Source organism: Eptesicus fuscus, chromosome 1 (assembly GCF_027574615.1).
Source record: "Eptesicus fuscus isolate TK198812 chromosome 1, DD_ASM_mEF_20220401, whole genome shotgun sequence".
Taxonomy (NCBI): Eukaryota; Metazoa; Chordata; class Mammalia; order Chiroptera; family Vespertilionidae; genus Eptesicus; species Eptesicus fuscus.
In genome coordinates, this window is record NC_072473.1 from 36,510,264 (window position 1) to 36,528,422 (window position 18,159).

Consider the following 18,159-nt stretch of genomic DNA (forward strand, 5'->3'; position numbering starts at 1 on the left):
GGTGAGGATGTGAAGAAAAGGGAACCCTAGTACACTGCTGGTGGGAATGTAGACTAATGCAGCTGCTGTGGAAAACAGTATGAAGTTTCCTCAAAATATTAAAAATGGAACACTATTTGACCCAGTACTCCCACTTCTAGGAATATATCCTAAGAAGTCAGAAACACCAATCAGAAATAATATATGCACTCCTATGTTCGTAACAGTGAAATTTACCATAGCTAATATTTGTAACAGCCCAAGTGTCCATCAGCAGATAACGGATTAAAAAGCCGTGGTACATTTACACAATGGCATACTTCGCAGCTGTAAAAAAGAAAGAACTCTGCCTGGCTTGCATAGCTCAGTGGTTGAGCGTAGATCTATGATCTAGAAGGTCACGGTTTGATTCCTGTTCAGGGCATAAGCTCAGGTTGCAGGCTCAATCCCCAGTGTGAGGCATGCAGGAGGCAGCCGATCAATGATTCTCTCTCATCATTGATGTATCTATCTCCCTCTCCCTCTCCCTTCCTCTTTTTGCAATAGCATGGATGGACCTGGAGAGTATTATGCTAAATGAAATAAGCCAGTCAGAGAAAGATAAATACCACATGATCTCACTCATACCCTACCTAATAAAGACAGAATATGCAAATTGACCATCACACCATCACAAAGATGGCAGCACCCATATCCACAAGATGGCAGCGCCCAGTCCTTTCAGCCCTCCCAGAGTCCCCAGTACTTTCAGCCCCTCTGGTGGGGGGCACGGCTGGAGTCCCCCAGTCCTTTCAGCCCTGCTGGGAGTGGGATGGCCAAAGTCCCCCAGTCCTTTCAGCCCAAACTGATTACTATGGCAAGTGTACCAAGAAGGTTTTCAGCAATTGTGAGAAGCAAGTGTGAGAAGCAAATCTTGGTGGGATCAAGGGAGAGATGGCGGGCTCAGGGCCACTGCCACCCAGGGAGGCCTTAGGAGTTCAGTTCTGAAAACACAGGGATCCACTCCAGCATGGGCTGGGGAGGAAGTGCTACTGCCGCCCGCCCAGCACCAGGTCCTTGGTTAAGGAAGCAGGTCCAAGTTGCAGCCACGGGGCCTGGCGGGGCTGTCTCACCCAGGACCATCGTGGCTGGGCTCTGGTGGGGGCGACGAGCACCTCTGGGATCACTGCCTGTCCCCGGGCTGCCTGCAGACACCAGTGGTGCGGGCACAGGTTGAACATTTTAATAAAAATGGGACGCCTGTGCCCCACGCTGCCGTGCCCCAGTACCTGGTGAGGAGAGGGCAGTGGGATCAGGGCACAGCCTAGGGACCCCATTAGGAGGCACCAGGGCTTGAGAGGGGCTGGGGAGCAGAGGGCCCCAATCGCCGGGCTGACAGCAGGACAGACCCGAGGTGCCTCCAGTCGCCGTTACCCACCCAGCACTGGTGGGGCTGTCTCACATATTGTAGAATTTTATATCTGAAACCTATATAATTTTATTAACCAATGTCACTCCAAGAAACTCAGTTTTTAAAACAAGGATACATCTTTAATGCATATAATGTGCTTCACACAATATCTGACACATAGAAAATGTTTAGATTGGGGCATTTCTCTGCCTCCTTTCCCTTCTTCTAAATTCATCTCTGAGTCCTGAGTGAAAATGCATGACTAAAAATTGACTTAGAAATGTGTGAAAGTACCCAGCTCAGGAAGACTGAAATAACAGATGTTCTTTTAGAAATTTACCAAGAGGTCATCCTGGGTCAGAACTTTAAATTCCTTCCTTCCCCAGTTCCCTTCCCACCACCTAAGTCCCTGCAGAGTTGGATTTTGTCCACTTTGTATTTTCTTTATGTACTTTTGTTACTAAATCACTACTTGTTCTCATTTTCATTTGTTGAGATGAAGTCTTGTTTTAATCCTGAAAGTAGGGAGTCTAAATTTCTTCCTGTGATTACAAATAAATAGTTTTGTTTCCCCGTTGAAATTAACTAGTAGAAAAATATACCCAAGAAGAGTTTTTCCCAGGACATATTCTATACAACTATGAAAATCAGATTTCTAGAAAGTCAGATATTATCTACCCACTGCCTCCCACAAACAAACAAACAAACAAACAAACAAATAAAACAGGTAGCTTATAGAACCTACATGCCAGAATGAATCAACATCCTTTAGCAGCTGAGGTCCAGTTCCATCCTGAGAGTCCAAAAGGTTCCTTCTCAGAGTGGATAGTGCACCTGCTGGAGGTATGACTTTAAGAAGTGTATTTAATACTATCAAGCACTAAGCATTTGCTATGAGGTAGGCACTGTGCTATGTGCTTTATGTACCTTCCACTTTATGTAACCTCCCAACAAGTCTATGATATTTGTATAATTTGCCCAATTTTACAATTGAGGAAAATAAGGTACAGAGAGTTTATGTAACTTGCTCAAGGTCACACAATTAAGTGCTGGAGGAACTGGTAATTTGATGCCAGATCTGTCTAATTGTAAACCCCATAATCTTAATCAATATGCTATCCTAGAGGCCAGGTGCATGAAAATTTGTGCACTGGGGGGGGGGGGGGCTCAGCCTGGCCTGCCCCCTCTCACAGTCCAGGAGCCCTCAAGGGATGTCCTACTGATGGCTTAGGCCCGCTCCCAATGGGGAGCGGGCCTAAGCCGCAGTCTGGCCTCCCTCTGTGGGAGGCAACAGGGCAGATCAGGGGAAGGCACTGCCCCCATTGCCCGGCCATTGCTGCTGCCTCTGGCCTCCCTCTGCAGAAAGCAATCAGGCTAATCAGGGGAAGGCACTGCCCCTATCACCCCACTGCTGCTGCCACTGCTGGCCACTGTGGCCACCAGCCTTTGGCCTTCGCAGCTGCCACTGTGGCTGCCGGCCCTCGGCCCTCGCTTCTTAGCACTGGTGATCTGGGACCAGGCAGGTTGGTGGAGGGGCTGTTGGAGGTTGAGGCACAGCAGGTCGCACCGCGTCCAGCCTCTGCGGAGACGTGGCACCAGGACCAGGCCCACGCTGCTGCCTCTGTGGCTGCCTCTGTGGAAGGGGCAGCACTGGGACCAGGACTGCGCAGCCCCCTCTCCAGCGCTGCCTCTGTGAAAGGGGCCATAGTGCTGGACTGGCCCAAGCTGCCACCTCTCCCGCACTGCTGCCTCTCCTGAGCTGCCTCCTCTCTCATGCCACCTCCTCTCCCATACGGCCAACCCTTGGCCCTCACAGCTACAGCAGCTGCCAGCCCTCAGCCCTTGCAGCTGCTACAGCTTTGTCTGGAAGGATGTCTGGAAGGACGTCTGGTCTATCCTGTCTAATTAGCATATTACACTTTTATTAGTATATATTGCCACCTATGTATTCTCTCCAAGCTAGTGAAGTGTGGTGGATGCCCATTCCCCTTGAATTTGCACATATCCTACAAGGCATATAAGAGCCTTCTCAGTTACTAACATATCAGTTTGTGAGTTTCAAATACTTTCTTTATTCCTTCCTTGATTCACCAAACATTGAACACTTATTCGACACAAGGCACTATATAGGTATTGGGAGTGCAAAAATAAAAATAAGATACAAACTCAGCTCTCTAAGAAGTCACTTTTAGTAGTTTTCACAAACAGATTTGGTTTGTTGGAGGCAAGCAGGAGTATGTTGATAAAAATGTTTTTCTGTTTTGTACAGCTTTGTATTCTAGCTCCTAAGTCAGTGATTGCCACAGAGAAGGCACTCAAAACAAATGATTAAATATACAAATTGAGGCATATACATCAAGGTTCATTACTCTCCTGGTTTTGCAAAGGATATGTCTTTTTTTGTTTTTTAAGAATTTTTGTGAGTTTATTTAAGCCAAGCTGTAGACAACTGCCAGGAAGCAGTATCTCAACGGATTGGGATAATGCTCCAGAGAAGGGTGGGTTCATACCTTCTTTTTATATAACCCCCTAATGTTAAGCGTCCAACCAATCGGTTGTCCGTTCGGTGGATGGCTCGATCAGTTGCTATGACATGCACTGACCACCAGGGGGTAAATGTTCCAACCGGTAGGTTAGCTTGCTACTAGGGTCCAGCAGATTGGGACTGGGCAAGATGGGCCAGACATGCCCTGGAGCCCTCCTGGGTCCCTCCCCTGCCAGCTGGCCAACCTCCAGTAGTTCCTTCCCGGCCGGACACCAGCCATAGGCCCCGATCAGGACTAGGTGGTATGGCCCCGATCAGCCCTGATCACCAGCCAGGCCGAGGGACCCCACCTGTGCATGAATTCGTCCACCAGGCCTCTAGTTTTTTTAATAATTACCATTAAAATTGAAGACATAAGTGGGTTACATGAAATCCATTGGTGATAGATTAGGAAGGTAGGAGAAAGCAAAGCGGGGAAACCTCTGGTATTGGATAAAAAATGAAATGATGAACAAATGCTTCTTTTACATATGGATACAGGATAGTTAACAGTTGACATTTAACATGATAACAATAACAATGAGGGAATGCCCTGGTGCCAATTGTTGTGCGCTGAGTGGTCTGGAAACAGGGAAGTTACAAGTTACCCAGACATTTCACAGGTATGTTATCTTAGATGCAAAAAGGCAATTGGCTCAGTAAAGATCAAAGTTCATTATTGTCAGGGGAAATACTGGCCTAGGACATGACTACCTACTATAAACTGCTTTTAGTTAAATATTTAATTTCAGACCATCCTTTGTGGTTACTTTAGGTCTTTGAGTTTGCAAAACTGCCATGCAGGCCTTTCCTGAACTAGTCAGGTTAACATGTGGCCTCCCCCCAACCCCTGGTCCATATATCTCCCTTTTGGTCATAATTCAATCATAGGATGCATTGATGAACAAATTTTTGGTTGGGTAACAGAGTCCCACGGTGCTAGGAAGGCTCATTCCTAGGAAGTCTGTGTCAGCATTTGTCTTGCTGAACAGGGTGGACCACAGGGTATGGAGCAAGACCATAACCTTAGATGGCATTCAAGGTCGAATTATATAGATACTGAGTGGCCAGATTATTATGACCACCCCATCAGTACTTCGTTGGGCCACCTTTTGCCTTCAATACTGTGGCAATTCTTCTTGGCATTGACTCCATGAAATGTTGAAAGGTGATGTGAAGAATCTGACACCATGCCTGAATAGCACTGTCCAGTTCTGTGAGATTTGATGGTTGCAGAACAAGCTGCCTGATGGCTCTTTTAACTTTGTCCAACAAATGTTCAATTGGATTGAGATCTGGTGATTGTGGGGGCTACCTAAGCAAGGTAAAGTCTCCCTCATGTTCTTGAAACCACTCCTGCACAATATGAGCACCATTGCATGGCACATTGTCTTGTTGGAAGAAGCCATCTCCATTGGGATACGCCATCAACATGATAGGGTGAACTTGATCAGCAACAATACTTAGGTATGTTGTGCTATTCAGACGTTGTTCCACACGAATAAAGGGCCCAAATCATACCAGGAAAACATGCCCCAAACCATAATACTGCCCCCACCAGCTTGAAGGGTTGTACTCATGCATGTGGAGTGCATGCTTTCATGCTGTTTCTGCAAAATTCTCACTCTTCCACCTGCATGATGCAACTGGGAACGTGATTCATCTGACCACATGACTTTTTTCCAATGCTCAACTGTCCAATCCTTGTGTTCCTGTATATATATATATATATATATATATATATATATATATATATATTCTGGATCATTTCTAATTTTTGAGCCACCATGATCTTTTGCTGTTTGTCTTAATTTTTGTTTTTCTGCATCTAATATAACATTTACATATCAGGAACAATAGTAACAATACTAAACCAATAATACCGATTAGGAACAGAAAATATCTAATATAGACAAGGGAAAGGTCTGAGGGGACCAAGAACCCCAGCCAACCGAAAAACCCTTTACATGTATCATCAAAGGATATGTCTTGATGTCATATGCAAAAGTACATATTCTAAAGACAGGCTTCTGAAGAAATGCCAGGAAAGCAACTTTCACTATAAGTTGTGATACAAATAGCCAATTTCTCCCTTGAATGAGCTTGTGCCTTGTAGAGTGATAAAAAAATGAAATAAGAGATGACACAAATGCATCCTATTCATCATATATTTCTTGACCCACATGAAGTTTAGGTTACCACTCTTCACTAAACATTGTGGTCAATGATGGATTAACTATTTCCTTACTCATATGGTACAGCAGTGGGTACCATCATAATGTTAACTTTTAGGTATGTCTGCTCAAGGATATAATCACTGTTTTACCACCATTTTAATTTCCAGGACTGACCTGACACAGTGCTTGAAATTTCCAATTCTTTGGTTTAGAATAGTGGTTAAATTAAAAATATATATAGATGACAAAAATGGCGACGGAATAGAGTCGGGTTTGGAGTCTGTTCCTGGGGCGGAGAGTCGGAGCAGCAGAGGCTCGCAGAGGGAGTGTATGTGGGCAAGCCAAGGGACAGCTAAACTCCAGGAGAAGGCGGGGGAGTGCTGGGCAGTGTTCCTCTGACCGCGCAGCACCCACAGGGGCTGGGTCCCCTCCTGGAGCTGCGGGCTCGCCGGGCGCCTCGCCATCTTGCAAGGAAAGGAGGATTTTAGTGGAAACCTGACTTTCTGGGACAACTGCAAACACTGAACTGCTGGGAGAACCAGACCACCGGTCCCCTATCAGCGCAAACATTTGGATTCAAAGAAACTCTTCACTGCACCACGGAAAGGTCAGATTTTGTCTGAAATAAGCTGCGGTTTCTGATCCCCGCGGTGGGTGAGGGAGGCGCTGGGTGAGGGAAGCGCGGCAGCCGCAGGACCGGCAGGAGCCGGGAGGTCTGTGCCTAGAAAAATCAGCGGCAGTTGGAACTGCCGTGATCCGTGAATGAGGAGGGGGGTCTTCTGAGCTGCTAACAGAAGTGACCTCTTGAAAGCAACTCATTTTAATCTGACGAGGAGGGTCAGACTAAGAATTTTCAAAGGAGTGCAGGCTCCTTAGTCTGGGGCACAGACCCACGGTCCGCACACCTGGGCTCTTTCGGACTCTGATTGCTAAGCCCAATACAGAGGTAAACCCAGGTGGAAACCCTGAAAGACTGCAGGGGGAAGGTGTTTTTTCGGAACCTGGGGCCAGAGCTGCTTGTGACCATCAGAGAGGCAGCTCTGAGGCGCACATCTCCACAAACCGGTAGTGAGTGCCATAGAAGGGGAAAAAAAAAAAGAAAAGAAAAAAGAGCTAGAGAGGCCCGGAAGTCAATTCAGAAACACTGCCACCCAGGGGCTGAAACGCTAATTGTCTCTGGTGTAATCAAAAATAAATACGAGAAATTAAGATAGGGCTGGCTTAAAAAGCAGGACTGGCTTCCAACACTGAGGAGCCCTGGAATGAAGCTGAACTGAAATACCGCCCAGACTGGGAAAAAGGCGTAACAAACAGAATAATAGAGGAAGTGAATGACAGCCACTACTGCACATTTTAGTCTTCCTATTTTTTAATTTTTAATTCTTTTTTCAATTTTTTAAATTTTTTATTCTCATATTTTTTTATTTTCATTTTTTGCATCTTTTACTTAAGAAACTAATATTTTTTTCTTTTTCCTCACTTGATTTTCACCTTTTTAATTATTACATTTTTATTTTGAATCAGCACTATTATTACTATTATTTTACTTTTTTTTTTTTTAATGTCATTTGATTTTCTCTTTCTTTTATTTTTGGATTAGTGTCATACATTCGATTTGCATCTTTCCCTTACAATCGCTTTACCCTATCTCAAAGCTAACATTATGCCATCACTCTCCTAACCTTTCCCCTTTTGGTCCCAGTTTATCTTAACCCTTTCTGGCTTTAGATTTTCCCTACTTTTTCAGTTTACTCCCTGCTAAAACTTCACCCTACTTATATATCTAATTCCCAACCCCCTGCTCCAAATCCATACAAACCTCTCTCTACGCTACCTTTAAAAAAATATTTTTCTCTCGGGCCTTTTGTTGTTGTTTGCTTGAATGTTGATTAGATTGAATTTTTATGCTTTTTTATGAGATTGTTTAGATTATTCTTTTTGTTGGTTTGGTTGGTTCTTTTGTTTGCTTTGTTTTTGTTTGTTTTTTACTTTTGTTTTCCCTTGCCTCACTTGATATTAGCTGCTGTTGCAGTTTGTATTAATCTCCAGGCTCGTGTTGCTGGAATTTGCTGGGAATAGTGGTTGTTCTAGTGGAGTTTACTCCCCATATATATAGTTTGTTCCCCTTTTCTCTCTTAGTATCATTCTTGTCTCTCTTACTTTTTTTTTCTTTTCTTTTTCTTTTCTGTTATTTCTTTTCTTTCTTTCTGCTCTTTTCCCAAGTTCAGATTCACACTCTTTGTTGTTGTTTTTTTCTTCGTTGTTGTTCTTTCTTTTTACTCTCCCTCTTCCACTCCTATTCCCTAATTTGTCTTTCTCTGGTGGTTACCTTTATTGGAGGTTATTAATATCGTGAATACAATTCTGTTCAGTGCCTTGTCTGTTGTGCCTGGTTGTGTTGTATTTTATACCTTTAAATCAACGCCAGAGAGAGAAATCTATATAACCAGACATCCGGAGAAGAGAGACCATGGGGAGACAAAGAAACAGCCCCCACAGGAAAGAGAAGCAGGCATCACCAGAAAAGGAAGTAAACGATTTAGAGGCAAACAACCTATCAGAGAAAGAATTCAGAGAAATGGTCATAAAGTGGCTGAAAAGGATGGAAGACAAATTCGACAATATGAGTAAGAACCAAGAAGAAATGAAGAAGAACCAAGAAGAAATGAGAAGTGACATCGCTGCTGTAAAGAACTCAATAGAAAGCATCAAGAGTAGACTAGATGAAGCAGAGGACCGCATAAGTGAGCTAGAAGACAAGATGGAAAAAAATACCCAATTACAACAGCTTCTAGAAACAAAAATTAGAAAGATTGAGGAGAGCGTAAGGGAACTTCGGGACAATACAAAACAAAACAACATCAGGATAATAGGGGTGCCAGAAGGAAAGGAAACTGAGCAAGGAATAGAAAACCTGTTTGAAGAAATAATAACAGAAAACTTCCCTGATATAGGGAAGAAAAAACCCACACAAATCCAAGAAGCTCACAGAGTTCCAAGCAAAATGAACCCCAAAAGACCGATGCCAAGGCACATTATAGTTAAGTTGGCAAACACCAACGACAAAGTAAGAATCTTACAAGCGGCCAGAGAGAGACAGACAGTTACATACAAAGGAACCCCCATCAGACTAGCAACTGATTTCTCAACAGAAACTCATCAGGCCAGAAGGGAATGGAATGAAATATACCAAGTCATGCAAAGGAAGGGTCTAAATCCAAGAATACTGTACCCAGCAAGGCTATCAATCAAAATTGAAGGTGAAATCAGGAGCTTCATAGACAAAAAAGGACTAAGAGAGTTTATCACCACCAAACCAGCACTGAAAGAAATGCTAAAGGGTCTGCTGTAAAAAAAAGAAAGAAATAGGAAGCAAAGAAGGTACACAGGGGTATAGAATAAAAATGGCGTCAAATAAGTACCTATCAATAATAACTTTAAATGTAAATGGATTGAATGCCCCAATCAAAAGACACAGGGTAACAGACTGGATAAGAAAACAAAACCCAGATATCTGCTGTCTACAGGAAACCCACCTCAAAAAAAAGGATGCATACAGACTGAGAGTAAAGGGATGGAAAAAGGTTTTCCAGGCAAATGGAAATGAAAAAAAAGCTGGGGTTGCAATACTTATATCTGACAAATTAGATCTCAAAGTGAAGGACATAACAAGAGATAATGAAGGCCACTTCATAATACTAAAGGGAGAAATCCAACAAGAAGAAATAACTCTGGTAAACATATATGCACCCAATACAGGAGCACCAAGATACATTAAAAAACTCCTGGAAGATATCAAAGGAGAGATTGACAGTAATACAATCATAGTAGGAGACTTCAATACCCCACTATCACCATTGGACAAATCCTCTAAACAAAAAATCAGCAAAGAAACATCAATCCTAAATGACTCACTAGAACAGATGGAATTAATCGACATCTTCAGAACATTTCACCCCAAAGCCACAGAATATACATTCTTCTCAAGTGCACATGGGTCATTTTCAAAGATAGACCATATGTTAGGACATAGGCAAAGTCTCTCCAAATTCAAGAAGATAGAAATCATATCAAGTATCTTCTCAGATCACAGTGGCATAAAACTGGAAATCAACTACAATAAAAACAACCCAAAGAAATCAAACACTTGGAGACTAAACAGCATGTTATTAAACCATGACTGGGTTACCAAAGACATCAAGGAAGAAATAAAAAACATCATGGCAACAAACGACAATGAAAACACAACAATCCAAAATCTATGGGACACAATGAAAGCAGTCCTGAGAGGGAAGTTCATAGCTCTACAAGCCTACTTCAAAAAACAAGAAACAATGGTAATAAATTACCTAACCCAACAACTCAAAGAGTTAGAGAGAGAGCAACAAGATAAGCCCAGTGTAAGCAGAAGGAAAGAAATAATAAAGATCAGAGCGGAGATAAACGACATAGAGACCAAAGAAACAATACAAAAGATCAACAAAACCAAGAGCTGGTTCTTTGAAAGGATAAACAAGATTGATGGACCTCTAGCCAGGCTCACCAAGAAGCAAAGAGAGAGGACCCAAATAAACAAAATCAGAAATGAAAGAGGTGAAATAACAACAGACCCCGACGAAATACAAAGGATTGTTACAAAATACTACGAACAACTCTATTCCAACAAACTGGACAACCTAGAGGAAATCGACATATTCCTAGAAAAATACAACCTTCCAAAACTCAATCAGGAAGATTCTAAACAGCTCAACATGCCAGTAACTATGGAAGAAATTGAAGCAGTCATCAAAAAGCTTCCAGCAAACAAAAGCCCGGGGCCAGATGGCTTCACAGGAGAGTTTTATCAAACTTTCAAGGAAGAACTAAAACCTATCCTCCTCAGACTATTCCAAAAAATTCAAGAGGAAGGAACACTTCCAGGCTCCTTCTATGAAGCCAGCATCACCCTAATACCAAAACCAGATAAAGACAACTCAATGAAAGAGAATTACAGGCCAATATCCCTCATGAACATTGATGCCAAAATCCTCAACAAAATTCTAGCAAATCGGCTCCAGCAGTACATCAGAAAGATCATACACCATGACCAAGTAGGATTTATTCCAGGAATGCAAGGATGGTACAATATCCGCAAATCAATAAACGTGATACATCACATAAACAAATTGAGAGATAAAAATCACATAGTCATATCAATAGATGCAGAAAAAGCATTTGACAAAATCCAACACCCTTTCTTGATAAAAACTCTCAACAAGGTGGGAATAGAAGGCTCATACCTCAACATAATAAAAGCTATTTATGATAAACCCACAGCAAACATCATACTCAATGGGCAAAAACTAAAACCATTTCCCCTAAGAACAGGAACAAGACAGGGATGCCCACTCTCACCACTTCTATTTGACATAGTACTGGAAGTATTAGCTATCGCAATTAGGCAAGAAGAAGAAATAAGAGGCATCCAAATTGGAAAAGAAGAAGTGAAGCTGTCCTTATTTGCAGATGACATGATATTGTACATAAAAAACCCAAAAGATTCCATCAAAAAACTAATAGACTTAATAAATGAATTCGGCAATGTAGCGGGATACAAAATTAACGCCAAGAAATCTATGGCTTTTCTATACACCAATAATGAACTTACAGAAAGAGAGACTAAAAAAGCAATCCCATTTACCATCGCACCAAAAAAATTAAGATACCTAGGAATAAACTTAACTAAGGAGGTAAAAGACCTATACGCAGAAAACTACAGGACACTGAAAAAAGAGATAGAGGAAGACGTAAACAGATGGAAGAACATACCATGTTCCTGGATTGGTAGAATCAACATCATTAAAATGTCCATACTACCCAAAGCAATCTACAGATTCAATGCACTCCCCATCAAAATACCAACAGCATATTTCACAGACCTAGAAAGAACTCTCCAAAAATTCATCTGGAATAAAAAAAGACCCCGACTAGCCTCAGCAATCCTCAGAAAGAAGAATAAAGTAGGTGGGATCTCAATACCAGATTTCAACCTGTATTACAAAGCCACTGTTTTCAAAACAGCCTGGTACTGGCACAAGAACAGACATATTGATCAATGGAACAGAATAGAGAACCCAGATATCGACCCAAACCACTATGCCCAATTAATATTTGACAAAGGAGGCATGAACATACAATGGAGTCAAGACAGTCTCTTCAATAAATGGTGTTGGGAAAACTGGACAGATACATGCAAAAAAATGAAACTAGATCACCAACTTACACCATACACAAAAATAAACTCAAAATGGATACAGGACTTAAACATAAGACGGGAAACCATAAAAATACTAGAGGAATCCACAGGCAACAAAATCTCAGACATATGCCACAAGAACTTCTTCACTGACACTGCCCCTAGGGCAATGGAAGCTAAAGAGAAAATTAACAAATGGGACTACATCAAAATAAAAAGCTTTTTTACAGCAAAAGAAACCATCAACAAAACAACAAGAAAGCCCACTGCATGGGAAAACATATTTGCAAATGCTATCACTGATAAAGGTTTAATCTCCAACATCTACAGGCAGCTTATGCAACTCAATAAGAGGAAGATAAATGATCCAATAAAAAAATGGGCAACTGACCTAAACAGAATATTTTCAAAAGAAGACAGAAGGAAGGCCAAGAGACACATGAAAACATGTTCAAAGTCACTTATTATCCGAGAGATGCAAATCAAAACAACAATGAGGTACCATCTCACACCTGTCAGAATGGCTATCATCAACAAATCAACAAACAACAAGTGTTGGCGAGGATGCGGAGAAAAAGGAACCCTCGTGCACTGCTGGTGGGAATGCAGACTGGTGCAGCCACTGTGGAGAACAGTATGGAGTTTCCTCAAAAAACTGAAAATGGAACTCCCATTTGACCCAGTAATCCCACTCCTGGGAATATATCCGAAGAAACTAGAAAAACCAATCAGAAAGGATATATGCACCCCTATGTTCATAGCAGCACAATTTACAATAGCTAAGATTTGGAAACAGCCTAGGTGCCCGTCAGCAGATGAGTGGATCGGAAAACTGTGGTACATCTACACAATGGAATACTATGCTGCCATAAAAAAGAAGGAATTCTCATCATTTGCAGCAACCTGGATGGAATTGGAGAACATTATGCTAAGTGAAATAAGCCAGTCAATGAAAGAAAAATACCACATGATCTCACTCATTTAGGGATAGTAAAGAACATTATAAAGTGGTGAACAAAAAGATAGATACAGAGACAGTAAAGCATCAAACAGACTTTCAAAGTACAGGGGGAAAGTTTGGGAAAGGTGGGGGAGTTATGAAATCAAACGAAGGACTTGTATGCATGCATATAAGCATAAACAATGGACGCAAAACTCTGGGGGGGGAGGGCATGTGTGGGTGTGGGGTGGGGGGGGGTAATAGTAAGATATGTACACATATAATACCTCAATAAAAATATTTAAAAAAAAATTAAAAATTGGCACTAGCATAAGAGGATATTCATATGAGAAAAAATGTGAAAGTATTCATCCCTTGATAACATATTAAAGAGTGAGAAAAAGAAGCCAAAGAGCAAGCAATGATATCTGTATTATATATTATGAAAAATAAATTAGTATCTCAAATCTAAAAAAAATATATATATATATATATATATATATATATATATATATATATATATATATAAAGTCAACCAGATCTTGATATGCAACAACTGAAAAATAAATTACTTGAAGGTATGAGGCATTGTCTAAGAACATTTTGATGGGGTAAGGGAGAGTGTTAGCATTGACTATACTAAGACTAGGCTAAACTATGACATTCTAGTGAGCAGGGTTGGCCAATTAGCCTCAAACAACCCACCCAGCTCAAATACTCCAACTCAATTTGCTCATAACCCTCTCAGCCTCTTTTATCATCCTTATTTAATTTATTTTTTTAAATAGACTTTTATTGATTTCAGAGAGGAAGGGAGAGGGATAGAGAGATAGAAACATACATGATGAGAGAGAATCATTGATTGGCTGCCTCCTGAACACACACCCCTCCCCCCAACCGGGGATTGAATCCATAACCCAGGCATGTGCCCTGACCAGGAATCAAACTGTCCTCCTGGTTCATGGGTCAATGCTCAAACACTGAGCCATGCCAGCAGGTATCATCCTTATTTTAGCCCCATCTTCTACCTACAATGCCTTGAACCATATACAACTCACTTTTATATGCATTATTTTTGGATGCTTATGAGGATCATATGTCCAATAACTTTATATAGAAGAAAAATGCCCCAGGATAAGAAAGTATATCAAGTTTGAGTGAGTGAAAGGATGGAGTCTTCTGCTAAATCTTGGGAATACCACTATCTTTACAGAATAGCATACACATGCATTAGGATACTTCTGGGATAATGACTATATTTATATCTTTATTTATTCTGTCGCAGAAATGAGTGTGATTATAAGGCATCATTGAACAGGAAACATATGTAATTACTACTTTTCCAATTGAGCCATAAGAAGTATGGTTTCTTTCTCTAAAATAAAGAACAGGATTTTATGAGTGGAAACATAAACACTCATTTAAATTTAGACTTCTGCTTAACAAGCCCATTTAGATTCTGGGAAAGTCAATGGACACGAGTCATTTATGAACAACGTAATTGGTAAAAATCTATTTGTTGAAGAAGAATTCAATCATCTGGGTTCATGTTATTCCTGAAAACCAAATGATCTGATAATGTGCATTTATGTTCTCTACATTCTTTTAAGCTATTGAAAAATCCTCCTCTTTTTTTTTTAGAGTTTTTAATAACATGAGGAAATTATTTTTTAAATTTAATTTTATTATTATTATTTTATATTTTTTAAAATTTCTTTATTGATTAAGGTATCACATATTTGTCCTCATCTCCCCATTCCCATCCCAAACCCCTCCCCACGCATGCCCCCACCCCCCTGTTATGCATGACCACTGGTTAGGCTCATATGGAGGCACACAAGTCCTTTGGTTGATATCTCCCCCTTATCCCCACCCTCCCCTACCTTCCCTCTGAGGTCCGACAGTCTAATCTATGCTTCCTTGTCTCCAGGTCTATTCTTGTTCATCAGTCTATGTTGTTCATCATTTCCCCTAGATGAGTGAGATCATGTGCTCTTAGAAATACACTTATAAGAACCAAAAATGAGACAAGCAATAATGGTTATGCTGAAAGGCAAATGAATCAGTTTGTAGTGAGTTTCTTTCTGGGCCAACAGTTCTTTTGAGTCCCAATTTCAATGTCAAACAGTTCCTTATGTGTATATGTCAGCAATGATATTTCAGTTCTGGATGGTGGACAAATGGTGGTAATGCAGGTCCTACCCTCTCTTGTTTGCTCCTGAGCAACCTGCAGTGACTCACAGCTGCTGACTGCTAGTATGGCAAGGCATCGTCAGCATCTTCCATCTCTGGACTGTTTCTCTTCTGTCTTCATGGCTGGAGCAGTCCTGTCAATTCCTCTCTGTTGCAGGAATCCACATGGTCTCAGAGTTGTTTTCTGAAAATATACAAACATATTCTCAACCAAAAGTTAATAAAGGAATCTTTTCTATAAATTTGACTTGCAATCTTTTTTCATTTTTTGCCCAAACGATTTTCTTTTGTCTTGTTTTGACCCCCATGTTTGTTTTACGTGGGCGTCTTGCTGTTAGCATTACAACTGAAAGTTAATTTTCTAAAGTAAAAATTTTCTAGATGTAATTTACTTACAGGATATTTTTCCGTACATGATATTCTTCTACTTCCCCCCTTTTTTATTTAAATATTAGGAGGCTTTTGAAAATTTTATAATGTAGTCTTGATAGCTTTTAAATTTTAATTTTTTGCACTATAGTATGACTGCTTTAGGTTCATTACTTGTTACACAATTTTACCATGAGATGAACTACCAATAAAAATTTTAGTTAACACTTAAGGATCAGCTTTTTGTCCAGTACAATTAATTTTTCTAGAATATTCGCTTATTTAAATTAGCCAATTTAAATTAGCCTGAAAACTTGACTACTATTTTACTGTCAAATATAATACTCTAACAACAATCTTATTTTACCCTGTAAATATTAGTAGAAAGGATTGTTTGCCTTCTTGAGTAGGCCCTGAGCATTCCTGGTACTAGGCTGGATTTAGATATCAAAACCCACTTCCCCACCCTAATGGTATAAGACAACTCAAACAAGTCTTGTTGCAGTGAGAGGGCAGCTGCTTTTGGCCAAGTCTCTGTCTGTTACCCGGGTCCTGATTTGAGCTGGGCATGGGAAGTTAAGCAGCCATGGGGGCAGGAGACCTCCCTCAGAAGGGGTGAGGGTTCAGGCCCCTGAAAAGTTGGGGGGGTGAGGGTCTGTGCCCCACCTCTGTTGACCCCCAAGTTGTCTCCTGATGGCCCCTCTCCGACTGTGCCTGTCTTAGGTTGTTCCTTCCCTGAGGAATCTTACCCATCTCTGGCTAATCAGCCATCCTCTGGGGCCAAGCAGGGTGATGTGAGGTTCAGTTTTGTCTGCTTGGTAGCCTATGCCCCCATGGTCTCCACGCTCAGCATCTGCCTTGGGATACCCTCACCTGATGGTGGGGCCCCAGCACTGATCACATATCTTGTGGAACCCGGGTTTATTCTCCAGGGAGGGCCCAGCTCGCCCCACTGGGCAAGAGACAGATCCATGGTACCAGTCATCACTAGGCTTCAGCCTCGGCATGAACAGAAAGCTCAGGCAACATCTATGGGCAATTGGATTGTGAGAAGAGGGTCCCTCTTGGCCAAAAGGGCAAGAGGGACCAATATAGAATGCTCAGGTGCCTTCCCAGGGGGCCCTGTACACAATGGAAGGGATTAAATACTTTCATGACCTTTTTAAATTGCTGCCAGTCATTCAAAGAAATAGTTTGTAAGTTTGTTTGGGATAATTGTATATTATGCTGTTGTAATTCTAAAATATCAAGAGATATGTTACCTTTGTCTCCATGCACCAAAAAGGTGATTTTTTATTGATCACCAAGGGTGTGAGGTACTATTTTAGGTAATGGGGTAACACAAATCTAGGGAAAATTATAATGACATTGTAGAATAATGTCATGTAAGGATATTCTTTGCTTTATGCCAGTGGTTGGCAAACTCATTAGTCAATAGAGCCAAATATCAACAGTACAACGATTGAAATTTCTTTTGAGAGCCAAATGTTTAAACTTAAACTTATTCTAATGCCACTTCTTCAAAATAGACTCGCCCAGGCCGTGGTATTTTGTGGAAGAGCCACACTCAAGGGGCCAAAGAGGCGCATGTGGCTTGTGAGCCATGGTTTGCCGACCACTGCTCTAGGCCATGGCAATTCCATTTCAAACTGGCTGTCAATTTCTCTTTGTATAGACATGGTCTTAGTTACATTTTCTGTACCTCTCCCAGGGGCAAGTAGTGATATTCCCTTTCTTTGGTGTCCACACAAGCCAGAAACCTCTCATTAATTTTACACACAAAGGGGCAGTGGTTTGATTTTGTGTCATACAAAAGGGAAGCTGGGTGGAGACCCCTGTGTAATTATACTTTCCTGCCCCACCCATGGTCCTTCTGGATGACCAAGGTGTTTGGTATTTTGGTGACTAAATTAGGTGGAGGATCACCCATGTAAGGGTCTTACCCATGAAGGGTCAGGAGCATAAGTCCAAAATACTTCCCCATTTGCCCCAGGTAATATTACCGTACAGCTGATGATTGCTAGCATGCTAGAAAGACGTTCTCATGCATTCTTGGGTTTCTGGTTACCTCACAATTTCTTTTTTATTTTTTTAATAATAATAATTATTATTATTATTTTTTACATATGTGTCCTTATTCCCTCATTACCCCTCACTCCCCACTCATGCCCCACCCCCCTGTTGTCTGTGTCCATTGATTAGGCTCATATGCATGCATATAAGTCCTTTGGTTGATCTCTCTCCCTTACCCCCACTGTCGCTTACCTTCCCTGAGGTTTGACGTTCTGATTGATGTTCCTCTGTCTCTGGGTCTTTTTTTTCCCCATCAGTTTATGTTTATTATATTCCACA